A 15,019-nucleotide genomic window follows, 5' to 3' on the forward strand; every position below is an offset into this window, starting at 1 on the left:
ATACATATAATATACGAAATAAAAACGAATAACAACATGAAGTACACACCCCGAACAATCCTTTCCATATTATGATTGAATAATGATATCTGTAACACATTTATTTTTTGCTCACTGGTAATTAACGTGACCCTTGCCAGGCGGGGGCTGGTCGACAAATGAGCCACACATTAAGAAGTGGGATTCCCAGACGCGCCACTCACCCTTACTTCACCATAATATCTAAACTGTCAACCTCTAATACAGTTAAGCATGTGACCACCAGAGGCGCTAATGCTCCCCTATTATTACCCCATCCATATAATGATTGTTCTCATTATTCATTGTTGCAACGTGTAAATACATTCATGTTCTGTAGTGACAGTGTCAGACCTCGAAGGAAGACTTGAAACACCCTTCTGAAGATGTATTATTAATTACGAAAATACTTAAGGAAATTCCTGTTTCAATTCTTCCTTCGTGGTCTGACACTGTCACATTTTCATCACGTGTTAATTGTCGTGATTTACACGCAGATTTTGTAGTGTATATACGACAACTTCAGGAAAGTAATGAGTAGCGGATTTAGTCTAAACAATAATATATGCGTTTTGTTTTTAGTGCCAAATTATCTGGCAAATATACATTTGGAGATATAGCTCAATCCTTCCTGTAGCCCAATCTTTCCTGTAGCCCAATCCTTCTTGTAGCCCAATCCTTCCTGTAGACCAATCCTTCCTGTAGCCCAATCCTTGCTGTAGCCCAATCCTTCCTTCCAAATCCGATTTGTAATATAATATTATTGGAGGTGTTGTGGTTTCTGTTCTAGGCTCAGGATTGTACCTGGTCCAGGTGTCATCTTATGTCGCGTTTATTTCTTTGTTGCTATATCCATTGTTCACCAACACTTCAGTTAACTTTCAAACTTCCTACTCACGTTGCTCCATTCTGAACAGTGGGTAAGGGCTCGACGAATATAAGTGTTTAGAACACTGGCTTTGTGTCTTTGGTAGCACTCACTCCTACTGTTTAGGCATAATCCGATGTTTGTAGGCTTAGTATATACGCTACTGCTTAGAGATGCTCCTGTTAAATTGTTTGTTTATTTGTCTACTTATACTGAATCCTTTTAAAGTTTGTCCTTATCTGTCATTTGCATCAAACCTCATCCCTCCCATTTACCTGTTTGGCAGTGAGTTCTGCTAATCGTGGATTGCTGTTACGTAGCTCATTTGGCTTCATAATAGTTGGATGGCTGAAATAAAAAGGCTTCAATTAAACAGAGCAGAAATTTATGAGAATGATATTCAAAAATACCAAATAGTTATTATTTTTTTCTGTAGAAAACAATGTCTTACAGACAGGGTAAAACAAAAAATGAATGTAATGAAACATCATTTACTTGGCGAGAGCCAGAGGCTCCCTGGAGCTATCCAGGCTGATATGGATGTACTAGATTTTGGCATCAGTCAGTGTGAATGGAGTTCTACTGAATTGCAATCTCTCAGCAAATTAATTTTTTTTCACCCTCATTGTTTGCCGTGATCGCCAACATGGTGTTTAGAAAAAGTTGATCTGCTGCTGACCTCTTGCTAAATCTCTCCACTAAGTGACATTAGACACTGGATGAATCATAGATCAGCAGTGTTGTTGATCTAAATATAGCAGGTGCATCTGAGTGGGTTTGGATTAGTAGGAAAGCATCACGCACAAGCCCCAGTCACTATTCTGCAATATAAAAAAAATCCCCAATGCTTTCCACATCACTTTATTATACCCAACATATGCCAAGTACTGAAAGCGGCGTTCGGTCATATTTGTCCCAAACCTCCCTGCAGTTTTCAAAATATCCAAAACATCCCATTTTTGAGGACTGAGCAATATTTTGGAGCCAAATTCTGGCTCTCTGCACGTATTCGCAGTTTGAAATTACGACTTTTTATACCCAACATATGCCAAGTACTGAAAGCAGCAGTGAGTCACATTTTGCACAAACTCCCCTGCAGTTTTCAAAATATCCCAAACATCCCAATTTCGAGGCCTGAACCATATTTTGTAGCCAAATTCAGGCTCCCTGCACGTATTCGCAGTTTGAAATTACGACTTTTTATACCAAACATATGCCAAGTTCTTAAAGCGGCGTTTGGTCGTATATGTCCCAAACCCTCCTGCAGTTTTCAAAATATCCCAAACATCCCAATTTCGAGGACTGAGCAATATTTTGGAGCCAAATTCTGGCTCTTTGCACGTATTCGCATTCTGATATTACGATTTTTATACCCAACATATGCCAAGTACTGAAAGCATCAGTGAGTCACATTTTGCACAAACTCCCCTGCAGTTTTCGAAATATCCCAAACATCCCAATTTCGAGGCCTGAGCCATATTTTGCAGCCAAACTCTGGCTCTCTGCACGTATTCGCAGTTTGAAATTACGAATTTTTTATACCCAATATATGCCAAGTACTGAAAGCGGCGTTTGGTAACATTTGTCCCAAACCCCCCCCTGCAGATTTCAAAATATCCCAAACATCCCAATTTCGAGGCCTTAGCCATATTTTGGAGCCAAAATCTGGCTCTATGCACGTATTCGCAGTTTGAAATTACGACATTTTTTACCCAACATATGCCAAGTACTGAGAGTGGCAGTGAGTCACATTTCGCACAAACTCCCCTGCAGTTTACGAAATATCCCAAATATCCCAATTTCGAGGACTGAGCAATATTTTGGAGCCAAATTCTGGCTCTCTGCACGTATTCGCAGTTTGAAATTACGACTTTTTTATGCCCAACATATGCCAAGTACTGAGAGCGGTTTTGGTCACATTTGTCCCAAACCCCCACTGCAGTTTTCAAAATATCCCAAACATCCCAATCTCGAGGCATGAGCAATATTTTGGATCCAAATTCTGGCTCTATGCACGTATTCGCGGTTTGAAATTTCGACATTTTATACATAACATATGCCAAGTCCTGAAAGCGGCAGTGAGTCACATTTCGTACAAACTCCCCTGCAGTTTTCGAAATATCCCAAATATCCCAATTTTGAGGCCTGATCCATATTTTTGAGAAAAATTCTAGCTTTCTGCACGTATTCGCAGTTTGAAATTACCACTTTTTTATACCCAACATATGCCAGGTACTGAAAGCGGCAGTGAGTCACATATTGCACAAACTCCCGTGCAGTGTTCGAAATCTCACAAATATCCCAATTTCGAGGCCTGAGCCATATTTTGGAACAAATTCTGGCTTTCTGCACGTATTCGCAGTTTGAAATTACGACTTTTTTATACCCAACATATGCCAAGTACTGAAAGCGGCATTTGGTCACATTTGTCTCAATCCCTCCTAAAGTTTTCAAAATATCCCAAACATCCCAATTTCGAGGCCTGAGTCATATTTTGGAGCCAAATTCTGGCTCTATGCACGTATTAGCAGTTTGAAATTACGATTTTTATACCCAACATATGCCAAGTCCTGAAAGTGGCCTTGAGTCACATTTTGAACAAACACCCCTTCAGTTTTCGAAATATCCCAAATATCCGAATTTCGACGCCTGAGCCATATTTTGGAGCCAAATTCTGGCTCTCTGCACGTATTCGCAGTTTGAAATTATGACTTTTTATACCCAACATATGCCAAGTACTGAAAGCAGCAGTGAGTCACATTTTGCACAAACTCCCCTGCAGTTTTCAAAATATCCCAAACATCCCACTTTTGAGGCCTGAGCCATATTTTGGAGTCAAATTCTGGCTCTCTGCACGTATTCGCAGTTTGGAATTACGACTTTTTATACCCAACATATGCCAAGTACTGAAAGCGGCGTTTGGTCATATTTGTCCCAAACCTCCCTGCAGTTTTCAAAATATCCCAAACATCCTAATTTCGTGGCCTGAGCCATATTTTGGAGGCAAATTCTGGCTCTCTGCACGTATTCGCAGTTTGAAATTACGACTTTTTATACCCAACATATGCCAAGTACTGATAGCAGCAGTGAGTCACATTTAGCACAAACTCCCCTGCAGTTTTCAAAATATCCCAAATATCCCAATTTCGACGCCTGTGCCATATTTTGGAGCCAAATTCTGGCTCTCTGCACGTATTCGCAGTTGGAAATTACGACTTTTTATACCCAACATATGCAAAGTACTGAAAGCAGCAGTGAGTCACATTTTGCACAAACTTCCCTGCAGTTTTCAAAATATCCCAAACATCCCACTTTCGAGGCCTGAGCCATATTTTGGAGCCAAATTCAAGCTCTCTGCACGTATTCACAGTTTGAAATTACGAATTTTTATACCAAACATATGCCAAGTTCTTAAAGCAGCGTTTGGTCGTATTTGTCCCAAACCCTCCTGCAGTTTTCAAAATATCCCAAACATCCCATTTTCGAGGACTGAGCCATATTTTGGAGTCAAATTCTTGCTCTCTGCACGTATTCGCAGTTTGAAATTACGACTTTTTATACCCAACATATTCCAAGTACTGATAGCAGCAGTGAGTCACATTTAGCACAAACTCCCCTGCAGTTTTCAAAACATCCCAAATATCCCAATTTCGACGCCTGAGCCATATTTTAGAGCCAAATTCTGGCTCTCTGCACGTATTCGCAGTTTGAAATTACGACTTTTTATACCCAACATATGCCAAGTACTGAAAGCAGCAGTGAGTCACATTTTGCACAAACTCCCCTGCAGTTTTCAAAATATCCTAAACATCCCACTTTCGAGGCCTGAGCCATATTTTGGAGCCAAATTCAAGCTCTCTGCACGTATTCGCAGTTTGAAATTACGACTTTTTATACCAAACATATGCCATGTTCTTAAAGCGGCGTTTGGTCATATTTGTCCCAAACCCTCCTGCAGTTTTCAAAATATCCCAAACATCCCAATTTCGAGGACTGATCAATATTTTGGAGCCAAATTCTGGCTCTATGCACGTATTCGCATTTTGATATTACGATTTTTATACCCAACATATGCCAAGTACTGAAAGCATCAGTGAGTCACATTTTGCACCAACTCCCCTGCAGTTTTCGAAATATCCCAAACATCCCAATTTCGAGGCCTGAGCCATATTTTGCAGTCAAACTCTGGCTCTCTGCACGTATTCGCAGTTTGAAATTACAATTTTTTTATATTCAATATATGCCAAGTACTGAAAGCGGCGTTTGGTAACATTTGTCCCAAACCCCCCTGCAGATTTCAAAATATCCCAAACATCCCAATTTCGAGGCCTTAGCCATATTTTGGAGCCAAAATCTGGCTCTATGCACGTATTCGCAGTTTGAAATTACGACATTTTTTACCCAACATATGCCAAGTACTGAGAGTGGCATGCAGTGAGTCACATTTCGCACAAACTCCCCTGCAGTTTACGAAATATCCCAAATATCCCAATTTCGAGGCCTGAGCAATATTTTGGAGCCAAATTCTGGCTCTCTGTACGTATTTGCAGTTTGAAATTACGACTTTTTTATGCCTAACATATGCCAAGTACGGAGAGCGGCGTTTGGTCACATTTGTCCTAAACCCCCACTGCAGTTTTCAAAATATCCCAAACATTCCAATCTCGAGGCATGAGCAATATTTTGGATCCAAATTCTGGCTCTATGCACGTATTCGTTGTTTGAAATTTCGACATTTTATACAAAACTTATGCCAAGTCCTGAAAGCGGCAGTGAGTCACATTTCGCACAAACTCCCCTGCAGTTTTCGAAATATCCCAAATATCCCAATTTTGAGGCCTGATCCATATTTTGGAGCCAAATTCTGGCTCTCTGCACGTATTCGCAGTTTGAAATTACGACTTTTTATACCCAACATATGCCAAGTACTGAAAGCGGCAGTGAGTCACATATTGCACCAATTCCCTGCAGTGTTCGAAATCTCCCAAATATCCCAATTTCGAGGCCTGAGCCATATTTTGGATCAAATTCTGGCTCTCTGCACGTATTCGCAGTTTGAAATTACGACTTTTTATACCCAACATATGCCAAGTACTGAAAGCAGCAGTGAGTCACATTTTGCACAAACTCCCCTGCAGTTTTCAAAATATCCCAAACATCCCACTTTCGAGGCCTGAGCCATATTTTGGAGCCAAATTCTGGCTCTTTGCACGTATTCGCAGTTTGAAATTACGACTTTTTATACCCAACATATGCTAAGTACTGATAGCAGCAGTGAGTCACATTTAGCACAAACTCCCCTGCAGTTTTCAAAATATCCCAAATATCCCAATTTCGACGCCTGAGCCATATTTTGGAGCCAAATTTTGGCTCTCGTCACGTATTCGCAGTTTGAAATTACGACTTTTTATACCCAACATATGCCAAGTACTGAAAGCAGCAGTGAGTCACATTTTGCACAAAATCCCCTGCAGTTTTCAAAATATCCCAAACATCCCACTTTCGAGGCCTGAGCATTATTTTGGAGCCAAATTCAAGCTCTCTGCACGTATTCGCAGTTTGAAATTACGAATTTTTATACCAAACATATGCCAAATTCTTAAAGTGGCGTTTGGTCGTATTTGTCTCAAACCCTCCTGCAGTTTTCAAAATATCCAAAACATCCCATTTTTGAGGACTGAGCAATATTTTGGAGCCAAATTCTGGCTCTCTGCACGTATTCGCAGTTCGAAATTACGAATTTTTTATACCCAATATATGCCAAGTACTGAAAGCGGCGTTTGGTAACATTTGTCCCAAACCCCCCCTGCAGATTTCAAAATATCCCAAACATCCCAATTTCGAGGCCTTAGCCATATTTTGGAGCCAAAATCTGGCTCTATGCACGTATTCGCAGTTTGAAATTACGACATTTTTTACCCAACATATGCCAAGTACTGAGAGTGGCAAAGAGTCACATTTCGCACAAACTCCCCTGCAGTTTACGAAATATCCCAAATATACCAATTTCGAGGCCTGAGCAATATTTTGGAGCCAAATTCTGGCTCTCTGCACGTATTCGCAGTTTGAAATTACAACTTTTTTAAACCCAACATATGCCAAGTACTGAAAGCGGCATTTGGTCACATTTGTCTCAATCCCTCCTGCAGTTTTCAAAATATCCCAAACATCCCAATTTCGAGGACTGAGTCATATTTTGGAGCCAAATTCCGGCTCTATGCGTGTATTCGCAGTTTCAAATTACGATTTTTATACCCAACATATGCCAAGTCCTGAAAGTGGCCTTGAGTCACATTTCGAACAAACTCCCCTGCAGTTTTCGAAATATCCCAAATATCCCAATTTCGACGCCTGAGCCATATTTTGGAGCCAAATTCTGGCTCTCTGCACGTATTCGCAGTTTAAAATTACGACTTTTTATACCCAACATATGCCTAGTACTGATAGCAGCAGTGAGTCACATTTAGCACAAACTAACCTGCAGTTTTCAAAATATCCCAAATACCCCAATTTCGACGCCTGAGCCATATTTTGGAGCCAAATTCTGGCTCTCTGCACGTATTCGCAGTTTGAAATTACGACTTTTTATACCCAACATATGCCAAGTACTGAAAGCAGCAGTGAGTCACATTTTGCACAAACTCCCCTGCAGTTTTCAAAATATCCCAAACATCCCACTTTCGAGGCCTGAGCCATATTTTGGAACCAAATTCAAGCTCTCTGCACGTATACGCAGTTTGAAATTACGAATTTTTATACCAAACATATGCCAAGTTCTTAAAGCGGCGTTTGGTCGTATTTGTCCCAAACCCTCCTGCAGTTTTCAAAATATCCCAAACAATCCAATTTCGAGGCCTGAGCCATATTTTGCAGTCAAACTCTGGCTCTCTGCACGTATTCGCAGTTTGAAATTACGAATTTTTTATACCCAATATATGCCAAGTACTGAAAGCAGCGTTTGGTAACATTTGTCCCAAACCCCCCCTGCAGATTTCAAAATATCCCAAACATCCCAATTTCGAGGCCTTAGCCATATTTTGGAGCCAAAATCTGGCTCTATGCACGAATTCGCAGTTTGAAATTACGACATTTTTTACCCAACATATGCCAAGTACTGAGAGTGGCATGCAGTGAGTCACATCTCGCACAAACTCCCCTGCAGTTTACGAAATATCCCAAATATCCCAATTTCGAGGCCTCAGCAATATTTTGGAGCCAAATTCTGGCTCTCTGCACGTATTTGCAGTTTGAAATTACGACTTTTTTATGCCCAACATATGCCAAGTACTAGGAGCGGCGTTTGGTCACATTTGTCCCAAACCCCCTTTGCAGTTTTCAAAATATCCCAAACATCCCAATCTCGAGGCATGAGTAATATTTTTTATCCAAATTCTGGCTCTATGCACGTATTCGTTGTTTGAAGTTTCGACATTTTATACATAACATATGCCAAGTCCTGAAAGCGACAGTGAGTCACATTTCGCACAAACTCCCCTGCAGTTTTCGAAATATCCCAAATATCCCAATTTTGAGGCCTGATCCATATTTTGGAGCCAAATTCTGGCTCTCTGCACGTATTCGCAGTTTGAAATTACCACTTTTTTATACCCAACATATGCCAGGTACTGAAAGCGGCAGTGAGTCACATATTGAACAAACTCCCCTGCAGTGTTCGAAATCTCCCAAATATCCCAATTTCGAGGCCTGAGCCATATTTTGGATCAAATTCTGGCTCTCTGCACGTATTCGCAGTTTGAAATTACGACTTTTTTATACCCAACATATGCCAAGTACTGAAAGCGGCATTTGGTCACATTTGTCTCAATACCTCCTGCAGTTTTCAAAATATCCCAAACATCCCAATTTCGAGGGCTGAGTCATATTTTGGAGCCAAATTCCGGCTCTATGCACGTATTCGCAGTTTGAAATTACGATTTTTATACCCAACATATGCCAAGTCCTGAAAGTGGCCTTGAGTCACATTTCGAACAAACTCCCCTGCAGTTTTCGAAATATCCCAAATATCCCAATTTCGACGCCTGAGCCATATTTTGGAGCCAAATTCTGGCTCTCTGCACGTATTCGCAGTTTGAAATTACGACTTTTTATACCCAACATATGCCAAGTACTGAAAGCAGCAGTGAGTCACATTTTGCACAAACTCCCCTGCAGTTTTCAAAATATCCCAAACATCCCACTTTCGAGGCCTGAGCCATATTTTGGAGCCAAATTCTGGCTCTTTGCACGTATTCGCAGTTTGAAATTACGACTTTTTATACCCAACATATGCCAAGTACTGATAGCAGCAGTGAGTCACATTTAGCACAAACTCCCCTGCAGTTTTCAAAATATCCCAAATATCCCAATTTCGACGCCTGAGCCATATTTTGGAGCCAAATTTTGGCTCTCGTCACGTATTCGCAGTTTGAAATTACGACTTTTTATACCCAACATATGCCAAGTACTGAAAGCAGCAGTGAGTCACATTTTGCACAAACTCCCCTGCAGTTTTCAAAATATCCTAAACATCCCACTTTCGAGGCCTAAGCATTATTTTGGAGCCAAATTCAAGCTCTCTGCACGTATTCGCAGTTTGAAATTACGAATTTTTATACCAAACATATGCCAAATTCTTAAAGCGGCGTTTGGTCGCATTTGTCCCAAACCCTCCTGCAGTTTTCAAAATATCCCAAACATCCCATTTTCGAGGACTGAGCAATATTTTGGAGCCAAATTCTGGCTCTATGCACTTATTCGCATTTTGATATTACGATTTTTATACCCAACATATGCCAAGTACTGAAAGCATCAGTGAGTCACATTTTGCACAAACTCTCCTGCAGTTTTCGAAATATCCCAAACATCCCAATTTCGAGGCCTGAGCCATATTTTGGAGCCAAATTCTGGCTCTCTGCACGTATTCGCAGTTCGAAATTACGAATTTTTTATACCCAATATATGCCAAGTACTGAAAGCGGCGTTTGGTAACATTTGTCCCAAACCCCCCCTGCAGATTTCAAAATATCCCAAACATCCCAATTTCGAGGCCTTAGCCATATTTTGGAGCCAAAATCTGGCTCTATGCACGTATTCGCAGTTTGAAATTACGACATTTTTTACCCAACATATGCCAAGTACTGAGAGTGGCAAAGAGTCACATTTCGCACAAACTCCCCTGCAGTTTACGAAATATCCCAAATATACCAATTTCGAGGCCTGAGCAATATTTTGGAGCCAAATTCTGGCTCTCTGCACGTATTCGCAGTTTGAAATTACAACTTTTTTATGCCCAACATATGCCAGGTACTGAAAGCGGCAGTGAGTCACATATTGCACAAACTCCCCTGCAGTGTTCGAAATCTCCCAAATATCCCAATATCGAGGCCTGAGCCATATTTTGGATCAAATTCTGGCTCTCTGCACGTATTCGCAGTTTGAAATTACGATTTTTATACCCAACATATGCCAAGTCCTGAAAGTGGCCTTGAGTCACATTTTGAACAAACTCCCCTGCAGTTTTCGAAATATCCCAAATATCCCAATTTCGTCGCCTGAGCCATATTTTGGAGCCAAATTCTGACGCTCTGCACGTATTCGCAGTTTGAATTTACGACTTTTTATACCCAACATATGCCAAGTACTGAAAGCAGCAGTGAGTCACATTTTGCACAAACTCCCCTGCAGTTTTCAAAATATCCCAAACATCCCACTTTCGAGGCCTGAGCCATATTTTGGAGCCAAATTCTGGCTCTCTGCACGTATTCGCAGTTAGAAATTACGACTTTTTATACCCAACATATGCCAAGTACTGATACCAGCAGTGGGTCACATTTAGCACAAACTCCCCTGCAGTTTTCAAAATATCCCAAATATCCCAATTTCGACGCCTGAGCCATATTTTGGAGCCAAATTCTGGCTCTCCGCACGTATTCGCAGTTTGAAATTACGACTTTTTATACCCAACATATGCCAAGTACTGAAAGCAGCAGTGAGTCACATTTTGCACAAACTCCCCTGCAGTTTTCAAAATATCCCAAACATCCCACTTTCGAGGCCTGAGCCATATTTTGGAGCCAAATTCAAGCTCTCTGCACGTATTCGCAGTTTGAAATTACGACTTTTTATACCAAACATATGCCAAGTTCTTAACGCGGCGTTTGGTCATATTTGTCCCAAACCCTCCTGCAGTTTTCAAAATATCCCAAACATCCCAATTTCGAGGACTGAGCAATATTTTGGAGCCAAATTCTGGCTCTATGCACGTATTCGCATTTTGATATTACGATTTTTATACCCAACATATGCCAAGTACTGAAAGCATCAGTGAGTCATATTTTGCACAAACTCCCCTGCAGTTTTCGAAATATCCCAAACATCCCAATTTCGAGGCCTGAGCCATATTTTGCAACCAAACTCTGGCTCTCTGCACGTATTCGCAGTTTGAAATTACGATTTTTTTATACCCAATATATGCCAAGTACTGAAAGCGGCATTTAATAACATTTGTCCCAAACCCCCCTGCAGATTTCAAAATATCCCAAACATCCCAATTTCTAGGCCTTATCCATATTTTGGAGCCAAAATCTGGCTCTATGCACGTAATCGCAGTTTGAAATTACGACATTTTATACATAACATATGCCAAATCCTGAAAGCGGCAGTGAGTCACATTTCGCACAAACTCCCCTGCAGTTTTCGAAATATCCCAAATATCCGAATTTTGAGGCCTGATCCATATTTTGGAGCAAAATTCTGGCTCTCTGCACGTAATCGCAGTTTGAAATTACCACTTTTTTATACTCAACATATGCCAGGTACTGAAAGTGGCAGTGAGTCACATATTGCACAAACTCCCCTGCAGTGTTCGAAATCTCCCAAATATCCCAATTTCGAGGCCTGAGCCATATTTTGGATCAACTTCTGGCTCTCTGCACGTATTCGCAGTTTGAAATTACGACTTTTTTAAACCCAACATATGCCAAGTACTGAAAGCGGCGTTTGGTCGTATTTGTCCCAAACCCTCATGCAGTTTTCGAAATATCCCAAATATCCCAATTTCGAGGCCTGAGCCATAATTTGGAGCCAAATTCTGTGTCTCTGTACGTATTCGCAGTTTGAAATTACGACTTTTATACCCAACATATGCCAAGTACTGAAAGTGGCGTTTGGTCACATGTGTCCCAAATCTCCCTGCAGTTTTCAAAATATGCCAAACAACCTAATTTCGAGGCCTGAGCCATATTTTGGAGCCAAATTCTGGCTCTCTGCACGTATTCGCAGTTTGAAATTACGACTTTATATACCCAACATATGCCAAGTACTGAAAGCGGCGTTTGGTCATATTTGTCCCAAACCTCCCTGCAGTTTTCAAAATATCCCAAACATCCTAATTTCGTGGCCTGAGCCATATTTTGGAGCCAAATTCTGGCTCTCTGCACGTATTCGCAGTTTGAAATTACGACTTTTTATACCCAACATATGCAAAGTACTGAGAGCAGCAGTGAGACACATTTAGCACAAACTCGCCTGCAGTTTTCAAAATATCCCAAATATCCCAATTTCGACCCCTGAGCCATATTTTGGAGCCAAATTCTGGCTCTCTGCACGTATTCGCAGTTTGAAATTACGACTTTTTATACCCAACATATGCCAAGTACTGATAGCAGCAGTGAGTCGCATTTAGCACAATCTCCCCTGCAGTTTTCAAAATATCCCAAATATCCCAATTTCGACGCCTGAGCCATATTTTGGAGCCAAATTCTCGCTCTCTGCACTTATTCGCAGTTTGAAATTACGACTTTTTATACCCAACATATGCCAAGTACTGAAAAAAGCAGTGAGTCACATTTTGCACAAACTCCCCTGCAGTTTTCAAAATATCCTAAATATCCCAATTTCGACGCCTGAGCCATATTTTGGAGCCAAATTCAAGCTCTCTGCACGTATTCGCAGTTTGAAATTACGACTTTTTATACCAAACATATGCCAAGTTCTTAAAGCGGCGTTTGGTCATATTTGTCCCAAACCCTCCTGCAGTTTTCAAAATATTCCAAACATCCCAATTTCGAGGACTGAGCAATATTTTGGAGCCAAATTCTGGCTCTATGCACGTATTCGCATTTTGATATTACGATTTTTATACCCAATATATGCCAAGTACTGAAAGCGGCGTTTGGTAACATTTGTCCCAAACCCCCCCTGCAGATTTCAAAATATCCCAAACATCCCAATTTCGAGGCCTGAGCCATATTTTGGAGCAAAAATCTGGCTCTATGCACGTATTCGCGGTTTGAAATTACGACATTTTTTACCCAACATATGCCAAGTACTGAGAGTGGCAGTGAGTCACATTTCGCACAAACTCCCCTGCAGTTTACGAAATATCCCAATTATCCCAATTTCGAGGCCTGCGCAATATTTTGGAGCCAAATTCTGGCTCTCTGCAAGTATTCGCAGTTTGAAATTACGACTCTTTTATGCCTAACATATGCCAAGTACTGAGAGCGGCGTTTGGTCACATTTGTCCCAAACCCCCACTGCAGTTTTCAAAATATCCCAAACATCCCAATCTCGAGGCATGAGTAATATTTTGCATCCACAATCTGGCTCTATGCACGTATTCACGGTTTGAAATTTCGACATTTTATACATAACATATGCGAAGTCCTGAAAGCGGCAGTGAGTCACATTTCGCACAAACTCCCCTGCAGTTTTCGAAATATCCGAAATATCCCAATTTTGAGGTCTGATCCATATTTTGGAGCCAAATTCTGGCTCTCTGCACGTATTCGCAGTTTGAAATTACGACTTTTTATACCCAACATATGCCAATTAAGTCTTGAAAGCGGCAGTGAGTCACATTTTGCACAAACTCCCTTGCAGTTTTCGAAATATCCGAAATATCCCAATTTCGACACCTGAGCCATATTTTGGAGCCAAATTCTGGCTCTCTGCACGTATTCGCAGTTTGAAATTACGATTTTGTATACCTAACATATGCCAAGTCCTGAAAGCAGCAGTGAATCACATTTAGCTCAAAATCCCCTGCAGTTTTCGAAATATCCCAAATATCCTAATTTCGACGCCTGAGTCATATTTTGGAGCCAAATTCTGGCTCTCTGCACGTATTCGCAGTTTGAAATTACGACTTTTTATACCCAACATATGCCAAGTACTGAAAGCAGCAGTGAGTCACATTTAGCACAAACTCCCCTGCAGTTTTCAAAATATCCCAAACATCCCACTTTCGAGGCCTGAGCCATATTATGGATCCAAATTCAAGCTCTCTGCACGTATTCGCAGTTTGAAATTACGACTTTTTATACCCAACATATGATAAGTTCTGAAAGCGGCGTTTGGTCATATTTGTCCCAAATCCCTCTGCAGTTTTCAAAATATCCCAAACATCCCAATTTCGAGGACTGAGCAATATTTTGGAGCCAAATTCTGGCTCTATGCACGTATTCCCAGTTTGAAATTACGACTTTTTATACCCAACATATGCCAAGTCCTGAAAGCGGCAGTGAGTCACATTTTGCACAAACTCCCCTGCAGTTTTCGAAATATCCTAAATATCGCAATTTCGAGGCCTGAGCCATATTTTGGAGCCAAATTCTGGCTCTCTGCAGGTATTCGCAGTTTGAAATTACGAATTTTTTATACCCAACATATGCCAAGTACTGAATGCGGCGTTTGGTTACATTTGTCCCAAACCTCCCTGCAGTTTTCAAAATATCCCAAATATCCCAATTTCGAGGCCTGAGCCATATTTTGGAGCCAAATTCTGGCTCTCTGCACGTATTCGCACTTTTAAATTAGGACTTTTTATACCTAACATATGCCAAGTACTTAAAACGGCAGTGAGTCATATTTTGCACAAACTCAACTGCAGTTTTCAAAATATCACAAATATTCCAATTTCGAGAACTGAGCCATACTTTGGAGCCAAATTCTGGCTCTCTGCACGTATTCGCAATTTTAAATTACGACTTTTTATACCCAACATATGCCAAGTACTGAAAGCGGCATTTGGTCACATTAGTCCCAAACCTCCCTGCAGTTTTCAATATATCCCAAATATTCCAATTTCGTGGCCTGAGCCATATTTTGGAGCCAAATTCTGGCTCTCTGCAC

The 15,019-nt window shown here is 40.9% G+C and overlaps 1 long non-coding RNA gene across 1 annotated transcript in view; it reads right to left on the reverse strand.

Moving 5' to 3' along the window:
• LOC138361372 (uncharacterized) overlaps positions 1 to 15,019 on the reverse strand; it is a 142,951-nt gene that overhangs the window by 74,564 nt on the left and 53,368 nt on the right. Inside the window, exon 3 of the long non-coding RNA XR_011226934.1 lies at positions 1,162 to 1,234. This is a non-coding gene — a long non-coding RNA (uncharacterized lncRNA). The remainder of the gene's footprint in view (positions 1 to 1,161; positions 1,235 to 15,019) is intronic.

Source organism: Procambarus clarkii, unplaced genomic scaffold (assembly GCF_040958095.1).
Source record: "Procambarus clarkii isolate CNS0578487 unplaced genomic scaffold, FALCON_Pclarkii_2.0 HiC_scaffold_329, whole genome shotgun sequence".
Taxonomy (NCBI): Eukaryota; Metazoa; Arthropoda; class Malacostraca; order Decapoda; family Cambaridae; genus Procambarus; species Procambarus clarkii.